The 22477-nt window shown below is 36.5% G+C and overlaps 1 pseudogene; it reads right to left on the bottom strand.

Moving 5' to 3' along the window:
- Nucleotides 1-20904, bottom strand: part of LOC113068968 (disks large-associated protein 1-like) — a 76644-nt pseudogene extending 55740 nt beyond the window's left edge.
- Between the last annotated feature and the right edge of the window lie 1573 nt (nucleotides 20905-22477).

Raw genomic sequence — 22477 nt, 5'->3', positions numbered from 1 at the left:
ATGGGAAGTTCGGATCATTTTACCGACTCAGACTTTTGAGTCTCGTTCCAAAAATGAACGAGTCTTTTTTCGAGTCATTTCGTTCATTTAAGCAAAATGTAATTAAAATGTTACATGTTACTTCCCCAACACATCTAGTACTTACGCAAACGTTGATCACACTACAAACAATACAAAACTAAAATGCTATAATAAACAGAAAAGATTAATTGATTATTTACCTGGGTCTTCAGTCTGTGATTAGCTCACCTCACCTCTTGTCTGACAAGTCTTTGGGTTTAAGTCATTCCTTAATCATGTGACAGTAGGGCTGGACGATATGGCCAAATTTTATATCACGATATATTTCTTAATTTCGGTCGATACGATATAATTTCGATATCAACAATATAAAAGCCTCAGAAAAACTGCCAATAACGCCCACAACGGATGTCTGTACCGACAATCTTCTGAGGTTAATTCATTTTAAATTAAATACAAAATTATAAATAAATAATAAATCAAAATTAATTTGCCAAGTCTATGAAACCTCCTCCTATAAAACTTTTAAGAACAAGAATTAACATTTCTTTATTTTATTTTTTTTTGTAAAATTAATAATGGGCTTGTCTTGAACCAGAGGTATTAGGAGGAGTTGGTTGGTTCATAGTAGCTCCAGTTTAAAAAAAAATAAATAGAAAAAAAATATATATATATAATAATAATAATAATAATTATTATTATTATTATTTATTATTATTATTTTTATTATTATTATTATTATTATTATTATTGTTATATATATATATATATATATATATATATATATATATATATATATATATATATATATATATATATATATATATATATATATAAATAATAAAAAGGTTGCAAAATGTGGCAATTGGCTATTCTGTAAACTAACTTGAGGTGCTGTGCATTTAAGTTAGCCAAATAAATGTTTACATCTACATACTGATTTTTCCTTATTTGGAATAATAGGGGGAGTTTTCGTACTGTTATGCGCATACCGCGCTCGTTCTTGTTGTGTGAGTGTGTGTGTGTGTGACTGACAGACAGCCTCGGCGGCACGCATGCGAGTTCTTGCAGATCTCAAAGACAAACGTCTTAATAATATCACAAATTAGAAATGTTTGGTGGGATAAAATGTGCACAATAACATTAAGCAAATCTCTTCGCCATCGTCACTCTTTATTATTAAGCAGGAGTTTACGTACAGTTAATGCATGTGCGTGCGCTCGTTGTGGTGTGTGTGTGACTGACAGACAGCTTCCGCGGCGTGCATGCGAGTTCACGCAGATCTCACGGACAAACGTCTTAATATGATCGCACATTAGAAATGTTTGGCGAGAGTAAATGTGCACTACAACATTATTAAGCAAAAATATATAGTACATTATTTTTTTCCCTCCAGTACCGAAAGCAGAACCGATACCGTCAGATCTTACTGATACTACGGTCTTTCATAATTTAGCCCCGGGGTCAGTTTAATACCTGGTTTCGGTACCCATCCCTACCACTGAATTAGTCTTTCCTCTCTTATCAACTATTTCGTCTGATTTCTCCTCACTTGTGGAAGCTCGTTCAGTCACATTTGTATTGCGGTCAGGGGCGCTCATTTTGTAGCTAAAATTTGCCGCGTTGGAGATCAGCCTACTACTGCTGTGCGTGACTCGTCATCACGAAAGTAGCCAATGGTGTTCTGCTCTTTCTGACGGCTGCTTATTATTATAATATATATTATTATATCGAAATATCGAAAATGAGTTTAATAATCATATCACCGTTATTGAAAAAATGTATTAGTTCATCTTTCGGGTCAAGTTTGAGTCGTTCCTTAATCACGTGTAATACACTATTTCTGTCACTGTGTTTTTGTTACCGTTTCTTGAGGATCTGTGGTGTGTTATTATTTTATAAATAAACAAAACCCTGTTATAAATAAAATATTGATTAATTTTTCTTTTTGACTGTCAGTAAATAAATACTAGGCTATATAATAATATAATAATCCAAGCCTACAATACAGAGTTGCTGCTATAATAATTGCTTTTCCTAGGCAGACTTGACATATTGGTCTAAAATATGTATAAGAAGATTGCTCAAAAAGGACATAATGACATAAATTAAAAGCAAATAACATTTTGAACCCTAAACAAGTAACACTACAGATCTACAGTCTAATCTGAAGGGTGAACGTAAAACACATAAATCATACAACAAGTTCATACAAAAAAAGTTTTTGAAGATTAGAATCCACTGTAAAAAACAAACAAACAAAAAACAAACAAACAAACAAACAAACAAACAGAAAGAAAATCTCTTCTTTATCAAAGTGATTTCGCCATCATATGGACAAAATTTAAAGCACAACCAACTCTTTATTACCACATTCAGTGTTATGGAAAAGTACCATCATGACAGAAATTAAGTGCAACAATTTGAAACCAGAAATGCATCACGTAACTGTAAGAGTAGATAATAATTATAATAAAAATTAATAATAAGTACTATGCACCCATTTGTAAGGAAGGTTGTACATTAACTAATTACTCTAGCCAATGTTGTCACGTCACAGGACAAAAGAACGAACAACCTGAAGACCCGAAAGATGAACTAATCAATTCTCTTTCCGGCTCAGACTTCATTGGTTTAGCGTATGGGGCTGTCACGTGATTAAGGAATGACTCAAAGATGAACTAATCATTAATCTATTCTCTTTCCGGCTCAAGAGTGCATTTACTGACATAGGTGAACTAATACTAGCAGTACAGAACCTATAGAATATTGCGCATGCGCGACTGAACGAATCACCCCCTGAGACGACTCGTTCTTCCCGAGTCACTTTAAAGACTCGTTCAAAATGAACAAATCGTTCAAGAATGACACATCACTAACCAGGGCCCAATCCACTCAGTTGCTCTCCAAGCACACTAAATCACAGCACTGGGGAAAAGAGTTGCATTCAGTCTGACCTTTCAGCTCACAGCCCACAAATGTCATCCAGCCTTTGATATTCCACTGCACAGTCATGTGACTTCTGCTGAAACCCTTACATGCTTGCATGGGGTCCACATCTAAATGCTAGCATACGCCTCACAGAAAAAAGTCAGTCAAAATGTGTCTATCAGCATTACAAGGACAATTAATATGTATACTTGTTCAATAAAAAGCTAGAATTATATTTTGAGATTTAAAGTTGATCATTATTAAAATGCGATGCGTTCTGCCTCATGCGATTCTGAGAGAGAGATAAGTAAAAAAAAAAATCTCCAGTGATTGATTGAAAATGATTGCTTCAAGCTCCTTGGGAGACATGACCCCAGAATAGACTGTATTTAATCCCAATGTGACCCAGATTATGAATAATAAGTGCGGGAATATGACATGCGTGCTTGGATCAATCTAATACATCTAAATCTTTGTCCAATAAAAGACTCTTCCAACAACAGCAATGCAGAGCAGATATTAATCTAACAATGGCTGTGCTTTTTAACCTTTTAGTGTTTTAACAGGGATTAAGTCTGTCGAATCTTTGTCTAAACCAGCCACAACATTAAACAGTCCCTTATTCAACATTTACAGTAACAGCATGACCGTTCCATCCACAGTCTAGGTAATGTAAAAACATCAAAGTTTACGTAACGCATTGCACAATGGCTGGCTTTACTGGCAATACAATTACCCAGCGTCCCTGAGTAGGCCTGGGTGTACTGTGATTTGATGCTTGAGGGATCTCCTGCTTGATATGTCTCTCATTCCTATAGTCTCCTAGTTTGATTCCTGCCGTCATGAGCTGCACAATAACAGTGGGAACCAGGGATGACGCTGATTAGTACGGGAAAACCCTGAAGGGTTCATGGGAACACTTCTGGCTGTGAATAAATTGTGTTTGGGACTAACGCTGATCAAGCTGGCAGATGTTTCAAGAAAAACACACACTCTTTCATCCTATACAGCAGAGAAGTACATTGGAAACTGAATATCTAGTATTTAAAATAAAATTTAATGGGGGTACATATCATATTGGTACAGTATAATTATGCCAATCGGACAATTTTGGCAACAATGAAAAACCAGGGCAATAACAATTAGCCAATTTTAAATGACATTTTTTTTGTTTTGTTTCTCCATTTATTTATTCAAAATAGTATAGAATTTTTATTTATTTTTTGTCTCAAGAAACACTTATTATTATCAATGTTGAAAACAGTTGTCTTGCTTCATATTTTATGAAAAAGTATGTGATTTTTGTTTTTCAGGATTCTTTAATGAATTGAAAGTATAAAATAATTTGTTTGCATTTATTTGAAACAGAAATCTTTTGTAACATTATAAAGGTCTTTGTCACACTAATGTGTCCTAGATAAATAAAAGTTTTAAAGGAATAGATCACCCAAAATGACAATTGTGTCATCATTTACAAACCCTTATGTTCTTCCAAACCTTTATACGTTGATTTCTTCTGCAGAAAACAAAAGATGATATTTTAAAGAATGTTGGGAACAAAACAGGTAGCCTTTGACTCAATAGTATATATATTTTTTCCATACTATGGAAGTAAATGGGTACCAGCAACTGTTTGGTTACCAACATTCTTCTAAATAGCTTCTTTAATTGTTAGGTGAACTATTATATTAATTTCTTTCAAAAAAAAAAAAAAAAGAAAGAAAGAAAGCTGACCCCAACATTTTGAATAATGTAACAGACAAGTTACAGACGTCTTAACTCCACTTTACATTATATTTAAAAATGGGGACACCGTTTTACAGTATATACCTTAAGTGGAAACCCAATCAAACCAAGGTTTCTAGGTATGTGACGACCTGAACCGATCTTCCAGAGAGAGATCAGCCAGCTCACAATGTCTGGGCTTTACAGCCTCCTAAATCCACAGAACTGTCTGATGGCATTTTAGCATTTTCACATCTCACCCTGCAGAGGAAACAAAATTTAAGAAATAAAACAGACCAGTCAGGGTCCATCTTGCTTGAATGCAATAAAGAACTGCATGTTTGTAGCTTTTTCACACACGTGGAGCAGAGGATCCTCTACTTCTTCTCATCCCTTTCTCATTTTACCTTCTTTTCTCACTCTTTTCCTTCCAGATACTGTGACAGCATCTTGTCTTTCCCAATGTGCGGACTCCCCCACCCCACCATGCTTCTATCTGCAGTGGCCCAGTTAGTGCTAGATTATTCCGCTTACATCATCACATTTCTCTGCATCTCCCACTGTCTTTTGTGCCACCCCAGCCACTCTTGATCTGCGTCTGCACATTTAAGCCTCCTGGATCTGCCCAAGTGGCCTGCCACGACCCACTGCGCCGCTGCCTTCTTCAACCAATCATATTTTTACCCACTAGAAGGAGGTAAGGGTACAGACAGTGTCATTCTGGTCACGATTAACACTGTCACTAACTCACAGAACCAAGTTTCACAAAATGTCTTGGAACCATATGACCATTTCAAAAGACTCATATCATATATTTGATCAGATTCTTGTTTGCTATTAGGAGAAAAATGCAAAAGCATTTTAAAATAATGCGTCTCACATGATAGTACTGCTTTTGGGCTTTCTGAAGTCTACTGTCTACTGAAAGAGCAACCCAACTGATTTCTAATAAAGGATATCTTGAATTTCAACAATAGCACTCGAGCATTTACGGTGTGAGTCAAGGACTAGGAGAACTGGGCAGTCAGAATGTGTAGTCAATTACTCTGTTGACATTTCAAATGAAGATAGGGGTCTTTATCATTGTCATTATTCTCCACCTTCATGATGCCAGAAAACCTCTGCTGAGGGGCGTGCAGCCCTCTGGATGCCCTTGCAAAACAAAAGCGGGCTTTTCCTGCACTCCTCAGAACACACAGAATCCGTGTAATAATTCCATGAGAAATTTGCTGTGGTTCATAAGAGAGCCTGCATCTCCCTCATAACTCAAATGCTAGCATGAGATCTATAATGATAGGGAGGCACCGCTGGCATCCCAAGATTAAGCCAATAGTAAGAGCCACCATGGCAACATCTGCATTTTTTTTTAATGAATGATCGTATGAGTGCTGTAGAGACAGAGCTGCACTTTCCTCTAAATCAGAAGTTCTGGCCCTCGAGATCCACTTTCCAAGATCCAAACTAGATCAAACTCATCTTCTTGTAACTTTCTAGCAATCCTGAAGATCTTGATTAGCTTGCTTATGTGTGCTTGATTAGGGTTGGAGCTAAACTCTGCAGGACCTCGAGGGCCCGAGTCGAGGACCCCTGCTCTAAATATCCTCTTCTAGTGTCTGAATTTTATTCATTTAACAATGAAAACCAGTTAAACCTGTTTCACGGCTAAATTTTCACCATGTGGCCAACACAGGCCTTTCAAGGTGAAGACGAGCTTTTTTTTTTTTTTTTTTTTTTTACTTTTATCCAAATCTGTTCTGACGTAGAAAAAAACGAATCTACTGTACATCTTGGATCACCTGAGGGTGAATAAATCAGAACATTTTCATTTTTGGATGAATTATCTACTACAGTGAAATAAATGCACGTCTTCCAAACTCAAAATCACAAAAAATTTAAATTGTCAATGTAAATAATGCAGATAGAAGCAATAATTCATTTCAAATAATGGGGAAAACAGATCAGCTGACATGTTTATTCCGGTGTAGAGACACTTGTAAATTCAAATAATAAGACGACATCTTTACACAACTCATTTTATAGGGTCTTTAACACTGATATTAACCATTAAGCTTGATGATAATGAATAAAGGCAAGGACCAGTTTTCTTTTATGTAGAAATACATATTCATAATGATGTGCTGTCTTTAGAAATTGCATGAAGAGGTCTCACAAAGGGGGCAATGTAGCAAAGATTAAAGCAGCAGCCATTCATTATCACACAAGTCTCATTAACTCTATAGCAGAAATCCATATACATGTAGAGTTGAAGCAGAACTCTGAAGCAGAAATCCATATAATTTGAATGTATATAACAAAAATTTGGAAAGGCATACAGCACTTTAAAATAAAAAAAAATTATATAGATTTTTTTCAAATTAAAGAACTTGCACCATTACATCTGTTAAGCCACCCAACATATACAATCAAGATTAAATATTTCAAGGAAATGTATCTTTAATGCATTCTTAAGGCTGTCAGGTTAAACAATTTAAATAAACTAGTAAAGCCTTGGCTCATAGCAAGACCTTAGGTCTTTCTCTCTAAACAATAGATTTTAAATTAAAACCGACTGGATCACACATGTTGGTTAGACATTTCTGTATTTAAATGTTAAGACAAGCAACACTAATTTTGGAGTTGTCAAAGAAATCTGTATTTTTGTGCGTAGTATTTTATTATAAACATCACATCTGGTGGTATCTGGTCATAATTCCACAATTTAAAGGGATAGTTCACCCAAAAATGAACATTATGTCATTAATTACTCATCTTCATGTCATTCCAAACCTGTAAAACCTCCATGCACCTTTGAAACACAAATTAAGATATTTTTTCATGGAATCTAAGAGTTCTCTGACCCTCCAGTGGACAGCAAGGGTAAACCGTAATTTTACGATGCTACGAGAAAACTTTTTGTGTGCAAAAGTAAAAAACAACAACAACTTTATTCAAAATGTGTCTCCTCTGCGAGGTTGAATAAAGTCTTTTTTTTTGCCAACAAAAAGTATTCTCGTAGAGTCGTAAAATTACGGCTGAACCCCTGGTGTCACGTGGGTTATTTTACTGATCTCCTCGCTATGTTTCTGGACGTTGATCTTGTAGGATCCGTGCTGTCTATGGGAGGGTCAGAGAACTCTCAGATTCCATGAAAAATATCTTAATTTGTGTTCTGAAGATGAACAGATGTCTTACGGGTTTGGAACAACATGAAGGTCAATAAATACATTTTTTGGGTGAACTATCCCTTTAAGAGTGAAACTTAACTGCTGAAAGTGTTTTCTTTATAGCCAAATTTAGTTTTTCATTTATTTGATTATTATTACTAAATTTGTTCTTTTGAAAATCAATAACCAAGAAAGTATCACTTCTGAGGGTCTTGAGAAACAGCATCAAAGGCAAAAAGGTGACTCAATTCAGACTCACTGCCGCTCTAATTGTCTTGTCAAAGTAAGAGCCCCTCATTGAGCCCATTTTCCTGCTGTGGCCATCTGGTGAGATGACCCATCTCTCCACCTCCCCTCTGCTGGAAATGTCACTTCAAGAAACAGGTTTAGCTGTCAAAATTCACTACTCGTCTATACACAACACTTGATAGCGAACTGCACTCAGGTATATTAGTTCAGAAACCTTTCCAGCAACCACTACATTATCACTTTCGCTAACATATAAGATTTTACAAATGTTACAAATGCTATTCCAAAACCTGCAGGAAACAACAGCACAATAGCAATAACCTCCACCCCCCACATATACTCTCAATATAATATTGAATTGTTCGGTACAACATTCATGGTTCAATACGCAGTTGTGAATTGCTTCTTTTTTTTTCAGTACCGAGTGGTACTGTAATCAGTACTTTTGACAACACTAGTATAAATGAAACATACATTACATGTTTTTATAGCACTCAACAATCGCCAATCCATCCTATTTTGGGTAAAACTAGAAAAAAGTAATACTTCTCTCAAAATACATTTTTCATATAATAATCCATGTCTTTCTCCAGTGTACAGAAGTGTACAGGAGTTTTCTGTCATTAATTTGTGTCAAAAATCACATTTTAAATGTAAAAATTTAAATTGATGTTACATCCTCCCAATACAGTCCTTAGATCCTCTAAATCTAATAGAATACAAAATAAAATTGAACCTACCAGATATCCAATCATCCTGACTCTGCTAGATATAATCTGACAAAACTGAGTCAGAAAAAAAGATTAATCAAATACTCTTATGCTTTAGCAGTTGAGAAGTGTGATGGTGATAAACAGTTTCAGAGCTCTAGAGAAAATAACAGCTCAATTGACCCGTCTATGGCTAATTAAAGCAAGCATGTGTATGTGCTGAGTGTAAAGGGGACTTGTGACTCATTAAAGCAGTCAACCTTTCTGCAGTGATTATGGAAGAAAGCGCTGTGGTGCTCTCAACTTTTTCCCCCGCTGCCTTTTAAAACACTCGTAAACGAGGCAGTAGATGTGCTAGAAAATGTTAATTCAACCTTAGTACACACCTGAAATAGTCTACCATCTCAGTTATGACTTCCGAAAGAGAGCCAAATCAGCTGTCGTACACCTAGAAATGAATAAGCCAATGAAATTCCCACAGTTCTTCATGTTGGTGTAAAGCAAAGCAAAAACAGATACAGTGGAAGGAAGATGCGAGGAAGAAAAATGAAATAAACTCAGCAGGATATTTTGTTATGCTCTATAATTTATTTTCTCCAGTCCCTGGTTTTCCCTTCCCTCAGGCTACCGGACTGCTCCATCTCTCAGCAGACTAGCGTTGCAAATAACAGATTCCTTCAGTTCCACTGAGGCTGATAGTAATCCTACACATTTACACACAGCTTCAGATGTTTCAAATCTGATAGTGAATGGCATGACTTCCACTGCCATTGTGCATACATGGCCTCATCACATCCTCAGTGGCATCCCACTCGCAATCCTTGGATCCGACCAATCCACAAATTCTGTTCTAAACTGTACTGACCTGCTATTTAATCTTGACTCTCAATCGTAACGACTAAAAGAAAAAGAAAACAAACACAAACTATATGTGGTTAAGATTCATCCTGTGGTATATTTAGTATATGCCCAAAGCACTTCTTTTAAAACATATATTCATTAAACAGCCAATGAAAAATAAAAATAAAGAAAGGAATTGAAAAGACTTTAGAGGTTATCACTGAGGAACAAATGAGAGATAGATTTTATTAGAGCTTGGAACAGTGAAGAACAGTGTCCTACTGAATTTTCTACAGTTCTTATTTATACAGCTCACCGCTAAAGCAAAATAGGAATGACTTGTTAACATTATTGCATTCAGTGCCTACTTTTTAAAACTCTGTTTTTAGCTTCTCAGTCCAGGACAATGGAATGCTAAGAAAAAATTGCTTCAACAGGAGAAATGTATGACCAAAAGCAATGGCTGCATGAGGCATCCGAATTAGATTAATCATCAACACATAAAAGAATGATTGGCTTTAATAAAATAACTTGAGCAACCATTACCCTAAACTGTGCTGAGCAATGAGAGGGACAGGAACAGAGCAGGAATTGGGAAGTTAAATAAAAGAGCTTTTAAAACTATGTTGGGAGTTACATAGATTTTCAAATTACTCCCAGGTTCCAAAATTCAGACAATTTCTTACATCAAACATACAATCCTGCCTATACAGTATATTAAACCTTGAATGAATGTTCTAAATATGACTTATTTAACCAAGATCACACACATGCTGTGTTTGGCATCAATAAGCTCCAATTTCCATTTCCTATTTGTTAATTTACATAAAATTTTGCTAACCCCTTAAACCCCTATTCCTATGCCAACTGTATGTATGTGTGCATGTATGTTCGACTATTTCAAGTGTTTATGTAGTTAATAAAGTCTTGTATCACACTTAAGGTTGTTCATTGTTTGCTTATAACTGGAGTCCCTTATCATGCAGATTTTTGCTACATGCTCGGAGTAGTATTGTACAGGAAGAATTAAGAAATTAATGTTCTTAGAATTTACAGACAATTGACACTGAGATGTCAAGTGAATACTTACAGCAGATCTAAATATGTATAATTAACTAGTTATAATTAATTATTCATATTTCCCCTTTGAGCTGAGTTGCTACACTTAAAATTGACTGCAAGCTTGTATTCAATGTATAGTGCAATACTTAGATCTCAAAATCCAACCAGTTGATGGACAGAACCCACCCCTACACCTACATTTTAAAAAAATCTTTTTTGATAATCCTTTACACTTGAATGTACATGAAAACATGGAAGAAAAGATATGTTGTGACTTTAATCTGAAAAGACAATAATTATATCAGTCAATCAATATTGGATTTTTAATTGTACATTCAAATTTTTTACAGAAATTACCTTTGTTGTCATCTAACACTCACTTACTTAAAAAACAGTTCATTGCAAAAAAAAAAAAAGTTAAATATAATCTTAAGAAAATCTCAAAAAGAAAATCAAACTAATAATGTTGAAATATTTATAATTGTATTTTTTTTTCCTGCAATTTCTGTTTTATTTTACTGAAAGGGGTCTGGAGAAACTTGATGCTATTCGCAGATTTTCTTTTACATTTTGATTGGAGGTGATGTTGTGGCCCTAATCGCGACAGGTTTTGGGAAAAGTTTAATTTATCAACTGTTACCGATTGTCAGCGAGAAACTGGGGAGGCCAAAGTCCGACAGGGCGATAATTGTGATTGTATCCTCCTTGGTTGCTCTCATGCAGGATCAGGTTAAGAAGGCAGCGAAACTCGCTTGATGGTTTTTTTTTTCTCACAGCATACCTGTGTTTACAGTGGAAGTTTGAGGCGGCTGACCCGGCAAATAACACACGTCATAACCGAACGTTATGTGATTGGCTTACGGGGAACCAATGATTTTAAACTTCAGACAACCGTCATTAGAGTGGTAACTAGAGTTGGGCCGATAGAAGATGACATAGTCCATCGCCGATGGCTGAAAGACATCATGATGTTGAGCCGATGTTTTTATGCCCAAACATTGCCCCAACACACTACACATTTACTAAAATTTTAAAAATTCTAAAACAAAATAGGACCCCTTTGATTTGAATACTTAATTTATGGGTTACCAGAAATAACAAAAATGATCGGGTCAACCAATAGTGTGACAATAGGGCAGGACTCTTTGTTGTCCAACCGAGGAAAAGGAAACCTGCTTTAAACAGTCATTACTCAAGCAATTCCATTCATTTGGTAACGCAAAAATTGACGACATTTGGCCCAATTCTGCACTTCATACCTTTCTTCATGACTTCTTACATACATTATTCATGGCATACCATGTTATCCTAAAATAGCTCATTGATTTTAAGACCACAGAGTATTTCCATCTTGTGTCACAGTACTCCTTGGGAGAGCTCATTAAAGCAGCTAGTCTAGTTCTATGCTAGCACCTTCATTAGCAATTAAGAACAAAATAATGAGTCTGTGTCTATAAAGAAATAATTAAAAAGCCAAAGAACTGATTAGCAATGTATACATATAGCCTATTCAGGAAACGTGTCAGTGAAACATTGTATAATAGGCTGTTTCCAGGCAACACACTGCTGTGCCGCTCAACAGTAAGTTCTGTGGTTGTAACACATTTATCTTTGATCGTTTCATTCAACCTCTAGGTCTCCACTGAAACCAGGCAAGCCAACATCTAATGATTTGACCATATTTCAAAGGCAACAAAGGTTCGAATGTCCCATAGCTATACGATTGCTCTATTGCTACATGCTACCATTAGCAATGTAGCAACTGCATGTTGGGTACAAAAAGCATGCATCTTTTGCATAATCTTTCTCTGAGGCAAACCTGCAGGATATCACTTACTATGTGCTTCAAAGAGCTATGAACATTGGAAACAATAAAGGTTGATTTATACTTCTGCATCGGACCTAGGCCATAGCCTTGACGCTGTAGGCTATGCGTCAGTTTTGATTTATACTTTTGCGTCATTGTCCAAGTCAATGTGCAGCACACATGCAGACCGCTAGTCTGCAGTGTCCACGGGCATGTTGTTGGTGTAACCCGTAGTACCACGACAAAAGCAGAAGAAGAAGCAGCTCGTCGGAGAAGCATTATAGCCTTGACGGCGGCAAATAAATATCAAATCATTAAATCATTATTTAAAACTACAAAAAGGAGACAACAATGGAAAAAGAGAAGATGGCATTCTTTCAATCTCCACAAGGACTTGTACCAAGGCAGATCAACATTGTTGGTCGCGGACAACTAGTGATATTTAATGCTGTGTAGTATAATAAATTATAAGACACTTGTCCTTTGCTTTTTTATTTTATATAAGAAGATGTAACATTTAGGGGTGTAACGATACGCGTATTCGTATTGAACCGTTCGGTACGACGCTTTCGGTTCGGTACGCGGTACGCATTATGTATACCGAACGGTTCGTTGGACTAATTCATTATATTAAAAAAAAAAAAAAAAAAAAAAAAAAAAGAGAAATATAATGATATGCGTTCAACAAGGTAGCCCAATAACCCAAACGACGTAACAGGCAACGCCCCTGACACTCCCGAAGAAGAAAAAAACACCAACTTATATGTTTATGTTAGGGTACTACTCAGTCAGGCGCTCGCTCACTCAGTACGCGCTGAAGGCTCGTTGCAAAATGGCCAATGTGTTTAACATACCAGAAAAAAGAAGATCCTCCAGTAACCAACAGGTCTGGTGTTTGGGTGCACTTTGGATTCCCTTTAAGCTATAATGGTGATGGCAAGAGAGTGGTGGATAAAAAAACAACGGTATGTCGCATCTGCAACATGACAGGGTACACCAGCAGGAATACAAAAAAAAAAAAAAAAACAAAAAAAAACACCAGCGGGAATACTTGAAACATGTCAACTCATTTACGCTGACATCACCTTATTGTGTCAGTATCTGGGAAAAGACTAAAAAAATGAGAAACAAGCACGCAACAAACTATCCCTGCAGCATTTAGACACCGGTATTATAGCTTACAGGGAATCCAAAGTGCACCCACACCAGACCTGTTGGTTATTTTGGGATCTTATATTTCTGGTCTGTTAAATGCATTAGACATTTTGCAACGAGCCTTCAGCGCGTGCTGAGTGAGCGAGCGCCTTAGGGGCCGTTCACATATCGCGCCTAAAAACGCGTGGAAAACGCTAAGCGCGTCTTTCTCCTCCTTTCCAAAGCGCTCGGGCAGAAGCGCTCATGAGGCGTCTGTCTTTGCTAAGCAACAATGACGTGCTCTCTCCATGAGACACGGAAATTTCAGCGAATGATAAATGGATTTGCAGCTCTAAAAATCGCTTGCAGTAGCTCTGCTACTAAATTTATTTCAAAATTGCAATCCATATACAACTGTGAACAGCTGTTCCTTCATCTTGGCTGAGTTTTCAACGTTGTTACGGGAAAGGATGAAGCTGATTGGTTAGTTCTTGTCACATGACCCGCGGTGCGCTTGCAGCATTCTGAAAAGTTGAGATGTTTTTACATTTTGCTGTATCTAAAACGTACCGAACCGAACCGAACCGAACCGTGACATCAGTGTATCGTATCGAACCGAACCGTGAATTTTGTGAACCGTTACACCCCTAGTAACATTAAAATATATTAAAGTGCAAATAAAGGCACACAAAACTCAAGTACATACGGAGGGAAGGGTTTTAGCAGACCAATCACAGCGCTTGCAGTCCACATTGAATTAATGTGTGGTTACATTTTAGAAGAGGTTCACGTCAGTCTATGCCATACTACACATAGTCTACGGCGTAGCTACTTTTTTTTCGAAGCAGAAGTATAAATTGGGCATAACACTACATTCTTACAGGCTGGCAGGTGTGTATGTTTATATTGCTGTGAACAGATGGGATAAAACTAAGAAAAGGATATGGCTGTTTCATCTGAATACATTTACATATGGTCTCATTCAAAGCACATAGAGGTCTATAATATATACCTAGCGTCTTATATGAACCACCATTTTGCAAACAACAAGGGTGTTTGAGAGCATTATTCTCTCCTACATTAAAAGTAAAACACAATGTTTCCACATGAACCATGTCATTTGATGTGCACCGCTGACAGGGATATCTCCACAGGGGGTGATGCTAATTTCTAGCAGTGCAGCTTGATCTGCAAAGTAACAAATCCATTAAACAGGAGGAGTTCACTCCAGTCCTCAGAGTAGACAATTCTCTGGAATGTCTACCAAAACACCACAGTAAAGGGCTTAGACTATATGCTCGATGCCAATCTGTCCTTGCGCTTGTGTCTTTCCTTGTCACGATGCTTACAGGCCAAATGTCAGTCTAGTATGCAGTAACAGTTACCTGGAACAGACAGGGTACCAGCTGCAGAAAACACTGCTCAATTGTGGCTGACCTGTCAATTTTTCCCAGGCTCTTCGGTCTGAAAGTGAGGTGTGCTCTGACTGGCCAGCTATCCAGTGCGTTGTGATTGGTCGAAAGACTCAAGCGTGTGACGGAAATGTTACGCCCCTTAACATATACTGTCTCCCAGGCCAGGTGCTCTGCTTGTGCACATTCCATCATTGGTTCTCTTTTAGCAGTTCAGTCAATGTACTGTTAGGAGTAACAGAATAACTCGGGATATTGGTTTATTTCACGTCAGAGGGAGTGTAAGGCCAGTAGAAAGATTTGTTCGCTATTTGGACATCACTTGACGAGACAAAACCAATACAACCCATTACAAAGTAGGCATTTGTTGCATACATTTGGGACATAATCACTGATTGTAATTGTAAAGTCATACTGTCTTTTTATGCATTGCGTTGGGTATCGCACTGCATAAACAAGAAACCATGTCTGCATAATGTACTTACAGGCTGTGAGTCAGAAGCGCCAAACTGTCCTTGCAATGTTTGAAGTTCCCCACTTTATAGAAACAGCCATTGTGCCACAGACGCATAGCAGGCTACTGGTTCAGGAAACCATCCTCATCCTCCATAAAATGCGCAGCACACATATGAATATTTGGGTTGGACTGTTCTGGAACAGTGTTGAAATACAACTGAACCACTGATTTCTAGTCATGTCCTCTTTTGGAAGACCAAACAAGTAATTTCGCTTTCACAACGAAACACACAGCATCTCCACGACATGGCAGCAAAAGAGAGAATAAAAGGTACATCTTCTTTCTTTGCGTGAACATCTGTGCAGCGTTATGCAAATCTTCCCACATAGTGATGTAGAGATATGGGGCGTGTAAGAACAAGCCCGTTTTAGGGAGGTTAGGACAAGTCTTAACTTTTATAAAGAATATCTCTTTGGAGTTGAGACTTTAGTCTTTGCAACTTTACAGATCTTCTTTATGCACCAAGAGCTTGTAACACTCTGAAGAGAAAGGAAAAATTTTAAAATCGCATCATATGACCACTTTAATATTAATTACAGTAAGTTCAATCAACAACACATTTCCATTTAACCCCCCCCCCACCCCAAAAAAAAAAAAAAAAAAAAACACATTAAGGAACGTTAAATGCTATAGCAAAAATACTAGTGACAATATGTGTGTCAACATGATTATATTGTGAAGAAAGAATGGGGGCGGACAATGCTTCAATGGCATGGCAACGCAACTTTATAAATCTACTGTAAAACATCTCAAAGTTAAACAGCTCAAATAATACACAAGTTTTAACAAAATGACTAGTGCTTCACCATGATATATATCCTTATTTGATTACATATTATTAGTACCACATCAGTTATCACCATAATTTAAATTTTTTACATTTAATTATTGGCATTCATGCGTCATGCTCACTGAACCACTATTTCATAAATTGCAATAATGATCTAACCCTAAACTCTTAAGTATTTCCTTATTTAAATCCAAACGCAGACTTCTTTTCTTTCTTATTCTTCTATATATATATATATATATATATATATATATATATATACATACTAATAATTGAATATAACATTGTTAAATGTATAGCAAATCTCAAAATGAGATGTAAATTATAGAGACCGGTGTTCTATGAACATAGCCTTCTTTAATCGACCCTTTAAAGGCATCTCTCTGGGCAAGTCAATTCAGCCTGAGGGAGTGTGAAAGACAGCTGCTAAGCAATCAAAGTAAAACAAGCTAGCACCTCTCCATCCATTTCCCATCCTACTGCTTCAAAAGACTTAAACATAGTCCTGGACACTGAGTGTTACCAGCATATTGTTTCTTCTTCTGCAATGGGACTAGTGCCCAACATGTGACCTATTAGTGACTTGTGAGGCCTGCAAGAAGAGTACACAGTAGGGCAGGACTGTGGCATGTGTATATGTGTGCGTTTCAACAATACAGCAATGAGAGAAGGAGAGAGGGTTGATGTGCTAGACTGTGAGAACGTGCAGAGGTGTTAGTAAAACTCGAATAGGGAAACTCGCTGTTGGGGATTTGAGCCAAGTGCTTTATTTCATCAGCAGCATCAATTTCAGCAAAGCAACCCTCTACACTGCGAGTAAATCACTCGCATATGCGACTGAATCTTCACTCTGGGCGACTAAATGATGTCTAATATTAGCCAATGGCTAATAAATACATATATATCAGATATGTGTTCACTCGCCGAACACTCTGTGACTGAACACTTCAGAGTTTCTCTCTACTTCAAGCGACCTCTGATATTTTTCAGTTCATCTCAATGGATGCACAGCATACCTGTGTTTGACGTACCTATCTCTACTGTAAAGGCACAGCAATCGCCGTCACTTTGGTGAGAGCACAGAAAGTGAGAGAGTCTTACATACATGTAGAATTTACGCATTACATGTAAACTATATACTCTGTTGTATTTTCCTGTCAAAATAACGGAGTTCACATGATTTCTTTCAGCTTTTAAGAACTGGTTTGAACTAATGCGCAAATGAAGTGTATATGTATATATATATATATATATATATATATATATATATATATATATATATATATATATATAAATTTATCAGTCCGAAAAGTAAATAATCAATGGTTAGGTAACAAGTGCATAATATATCTGTGCCATATCAATTACTGGCTAATATTACAGGTTTCTTTTCTTTTTTCTTCTTTTTTCATTTATCAGTATCAATATTGAATATACGTACACAAAAGATCAAAATTTGGGTCAGCTGAGTAATTTTGTTTTAATAAATTAATACTTTTATTCAGCAAGGATGCATTAAATTAATCTGAAGTTGTTAATATATATTATTAGACTACTGTTAGACTACTGTTAAAAGCAAATCTCAATGTGCATTTAACATGATTTGTATTATTTTAATCAAAAAGAACATTTTTATAACAGTGCATGCCTATTCTACATATTCACATATTACAGAATGTGACATACATATATAAGAATATCCATACATGCTAATCACGTGGATCATTGAGTTTTAATGATTCACATCCTTTCTTTGAGTGACGTAACAGCTGTGCTATACAAGGCACAACATTTTTCAGTGAATCATCCTTCCACCTCCACAGCATAAATACCACCTGTTTCAGAGTGCAGAGGGCCGCAAACCTCTGAAAATCACACAGCGATCCTCATTAAGATGCAAACTCCCACAGTCTTGCAGCTAATTCTGCACTATATACTTACACCCTTCCTCCACAACATCCAGTGTTATTAGCATTATTTAAGGCACTGCTAAATGCAAGAGAAGAGAACTCAGACTGTCCTCTGCTAAATCATGAGGGACAGTTCTTTGAAGAAATACAAGCTTATAGTTTCCAATGATTTGACATTAATCCGATCATAACTCTCCTCCGGCTGGAAGGATATAAGTTTTATCCCCATCCAAAAAAAAAAACAAAAAAAAAAAAACAGTAGCTCTTGATTAAAGTGTATTAGCAGGGGGTAATTTAAAATATTGTTTCTTTTAAATGTGCATATTAGAGAGCCACTCAAATAAAAATAAAAAAGTCAATGTTTCATGTCTAAGTGAACTGCATTACAAGATTAAAACATTAACAATTTATAACAATCAGAGACCACAGGGCATTTAGAACAGCAGTGCATATCGAGTTCTGCGAGTGGGGTTTCTAAACCATGTAAAATAACTGCACAAGTGTGTGTCCGCTCAGTTGGGTTGTGTAAAATGAGACGATCAAATCAAGAGACAAATTCTGTCACAATGATCACCTCTCACACACTGGCCTACTTGCACATCATTCTGTGCCGTTGTGTCTGACTAAACTTCACAGAACGGATTTTGGTGGAACCGTTTAATGGCTAATAAAATGAACATGGCCTTAGCGATGAGGCAAATCGTGGTCTGAAATTCAAGGTGACCTTTTTGAGCGTATTATTTTACACTGATCACTGCTTTTAATTGAGCTTTACGGAACACTTCCTAATTAGATTATTTAATTCCTATTACCAAACTAAGCCATCATTAAAGCATGACCACTGATGCTAGTCTGGACAGTGATACAGCTCAGCAACTGCAACTCTTCCTGCTGGGATGGAGAACTGAGAAGAGACAGCCAAATGGGAATCTAATATGGATAACCATGTACAGTACTGCAAACTTCATGGTTTCATTGCTTTTTGAATGTATTACTTTACATAGGTCTGAATATATCCAGGTATATTTTAAACGAAAGTGAAGCAGACTCTACTTCAAGCTTTCCAGAAAAGCTGTTGAAAAATAAAATCACACTGTTCCAGCTAGGGCACTTGACACAGTGGACTGACTCAGATCTAATAAATCTCATATGCACCCACCTCCGCAGTTTGTCTCTCTCTCCCTCCCTCACTGTCTTTCAGGATATAGCTTTCTGTCCTCCCCTAAGCATGGCATCAAAACTAAATTACATTTATGTCAGACAGTAAGACGGAAACAGGCATAGACTTTGTAGTTCAATAAACAACCAATTGATCAAAGTTTACAAGTTGAAGAAGTTTTAATGCAGCCAGATTTGGGAGTGCATTTAAGTATATTTGAGAGTAAATTTTTATGGTTAAAGGACTGGTTGTTATTTTTATCTTTTCATTTAGAACACCCAACTTCTTTGCATGATCTTCAGTTTAACAATAAAAACTCATGATCAATAGCAAAATTCCATGATGGTTCAAATATATTATGAGACAGCCAAACCAAGATTAGGAAGATAGATAATACAATCAAAAATGGAATTCTGTCAGCGTTTAATCCCCTGCATGTGATTCCAATCCTGTATGACTCTTTCTTCTGCAAAAAAAGCATTAGAATGTTGGTAATCAAACACGTTGAGACATTTTTCTAAATATACTATATTTTTTGCATTCCACAGAAGCAAGTGAGTCATAGGTTTGGAACAAAATTTGAATTTGAATTTTTAGATGATCTTTCAGTTATCATGTATGAAATGTTATTTATTTGTTATGTGTAATATTATTTACTTATAATCTTCGAACAGAATTAAGTGCATTCAAATCATGGTTATAATAAAAACTGTACCAAATTCAGGCAAATATGTGGGCTAATTAATTCAAAACAGTAAAGTAAATATGTATGTATGTATGTATATAATAAAATGACAAAATTAGGAACTGGTGCAATTTCTTACTCAATAACCAGGTCAATAACTTGGCGAGTTAAGGAGAGAAACCAGTAAGACTCATATCAGCTGTCATTTCAGCAGCTGTGCATGATCTCACAGCAGCAACACTCCCTCCTGCAACAGATGTTAGATGCAGGTGATTGCCAATAAATTAGCTTATTCGAAACAGACAATTCATCTAAAACATCTAATGTAGTCGAATTTGATTCTTCTTGATACACGTGTCCCCGGTCTTTGTTCACAGTACATTCATAGATACTGTGTGTAGAGCATCAGAGGCGACAGAAATGAAGTGCACAGCTATTTGAAACGCCAACGTTACGACAAACGAGACAGAATTGTCGGCGTCTGTGAAGCGGCACCACAGTGGCGTGGTGAATAAACGGATACCAGCTGAAAACACGCGACGTGTTTCAGTCAGTGCAATTTGCAAACACACTATTATTAATATTATGATTATTATTATGAACAAACCACAAACAGCATATCAGAATAACAAAACCTTACCTTAGAGGATTTATCAGTCGCAATTCATAAAGACAGAGTGGTAAAAATCCTTTGGCATACACTGAAATACAGTCAGTGTATGGACGGGTGGACGCCGAATATGATAGTGGAGTCTGTCTGACCCGCACCTGACAGCGAGCCGTGGAGCCTCTGCAGCGGAGGGACGTGTGCTGGTCGATGATACCGGAGCACCGGCAAAACGCGTCCTGGAGTATGGCCAGTGGACTTCAGTGGGCTGATTCTGGGCTGCCTGGGGAAAATATAATAATAATAAAAAAACACATACCCCTGAAGCCCATCAGTTAAATCATAAAAGAATAGTGTCATTTTTTCTCAAGATTTGAAATTTAATGTAAGGTTTGAAGTAACATTTGAAAGACTGATCAGTTCTAAAAACCTGCCATCAGTGTATGCACAATTATTATTGCATACGCTAATGCCTAATAATTTTAGCATGTATATGTACATTTCTCATTCGATTGAAAAGAGACAATATCCTCATTATACCCGTTCTGATCAGTGTCTGCATTAGTTATAGGTAGAGTGCTAATTAAATTCTAAATACACTGGCCTGGCAATGACATTTGGATTATAATATGAGCACAGTGCTGTTAAACCCCTGACATATTGGTTCATAAACCCATTATCATAATACTCTGGCGTTGTTCTGGTACTCTAGTCAATTGGTAATCCAATCCAGGCTTTAGATTTTGCCAACCGGATACGCTCCTTCACAAACCATGGTTGTATTACGTAGTCACAGCGCCCAACTTTAATTACAAGAATCAAGTTGATAATTTTAGCATTCATCTTTTTTTCTTTTTTTTTTCTTGTGTTTCAGAATAGAGTTATTGTCATCAATTACGTTACATGCAGACCAGATGTTTTAAATCCTGAATTAGCATTTTATTTGGCAAAATGTGAAATCATATATAGCCTAACTAAAGGATGACATGAGGTTGATCACCACCATTATTCAGTTAGCCTAGCATATATTAAAGTCAAGGCAAAATACTAGCACTACTAATACTACTACTACTATTCTATAATATGGATTATTATAGTCTTTGATTTAATAGAGATATAAATTAAATATATTAATAAATTAAATAATGGTGATTACCATAACATTATAGTAGAGTTTTGCCCGTTTTCAGATTTTGTGCCTGTAATATTTAGTTTACAGTGCAGATAGTTAATAACCTTTAAGATACAAAAAATTCAAAAACATTGTAAATGAAAATAAAAATGCATTAAACTTGCCCTTTGAAATTGAAACAATAACAACAATAATAGTAAATAAAGAAAAATACACCAACATATTTTGCTAAAGAAAATCTCTGTAAAACATGCAAGACTTGGCATCAAAATAACATTAATTATAAGGAGCCATCCAATTAGGTCACATGTTCCCTCTTAAAGAGTAATGGCTGAACGGAGCGTATATCAGGGGTCATGATGCTGCTTGTGAAAGGGGGGAACCCTGCACAGTTTGTCTGTAGAAGGTGAAAATGATCTGGCCTTTTCACAGAGTCACTTGCATCCAACCATAGAAGTTACCAGCACCAAATAATAGGTTTCATAAACTCTTTTTGCTGCTTCCATTCTTGTTCGTAGTTAGACTCAGCATGCATTTGATCCTGCGGATGCAAATTTACATCCTTGGCATGAAAGGAGCTCATTTTCCTTCTTTTCATTGCTGATTCATAGCATTCACATAG

Source organism: Carassius auratus, unplaced genomic scaffold (assembly GCF_003368295.1).
Source record: "Carassius auratus strain Wakin unplaced genomic scaffold, ASM336829v1 scaf_tig00000272, whole genome shotgun sequence".
Lineage (NCBI taxonomy): Eukaryota > Metazoa > Chordata > Actinopteri > Cypriniformes > Cyprinidae > Carassius > Carassius auratus.
The sequence above is the reverse complement of the archived record's forward strand: the minus strand, read 5'-3'. Positions and strand labels throughout refer to the sequence as shown.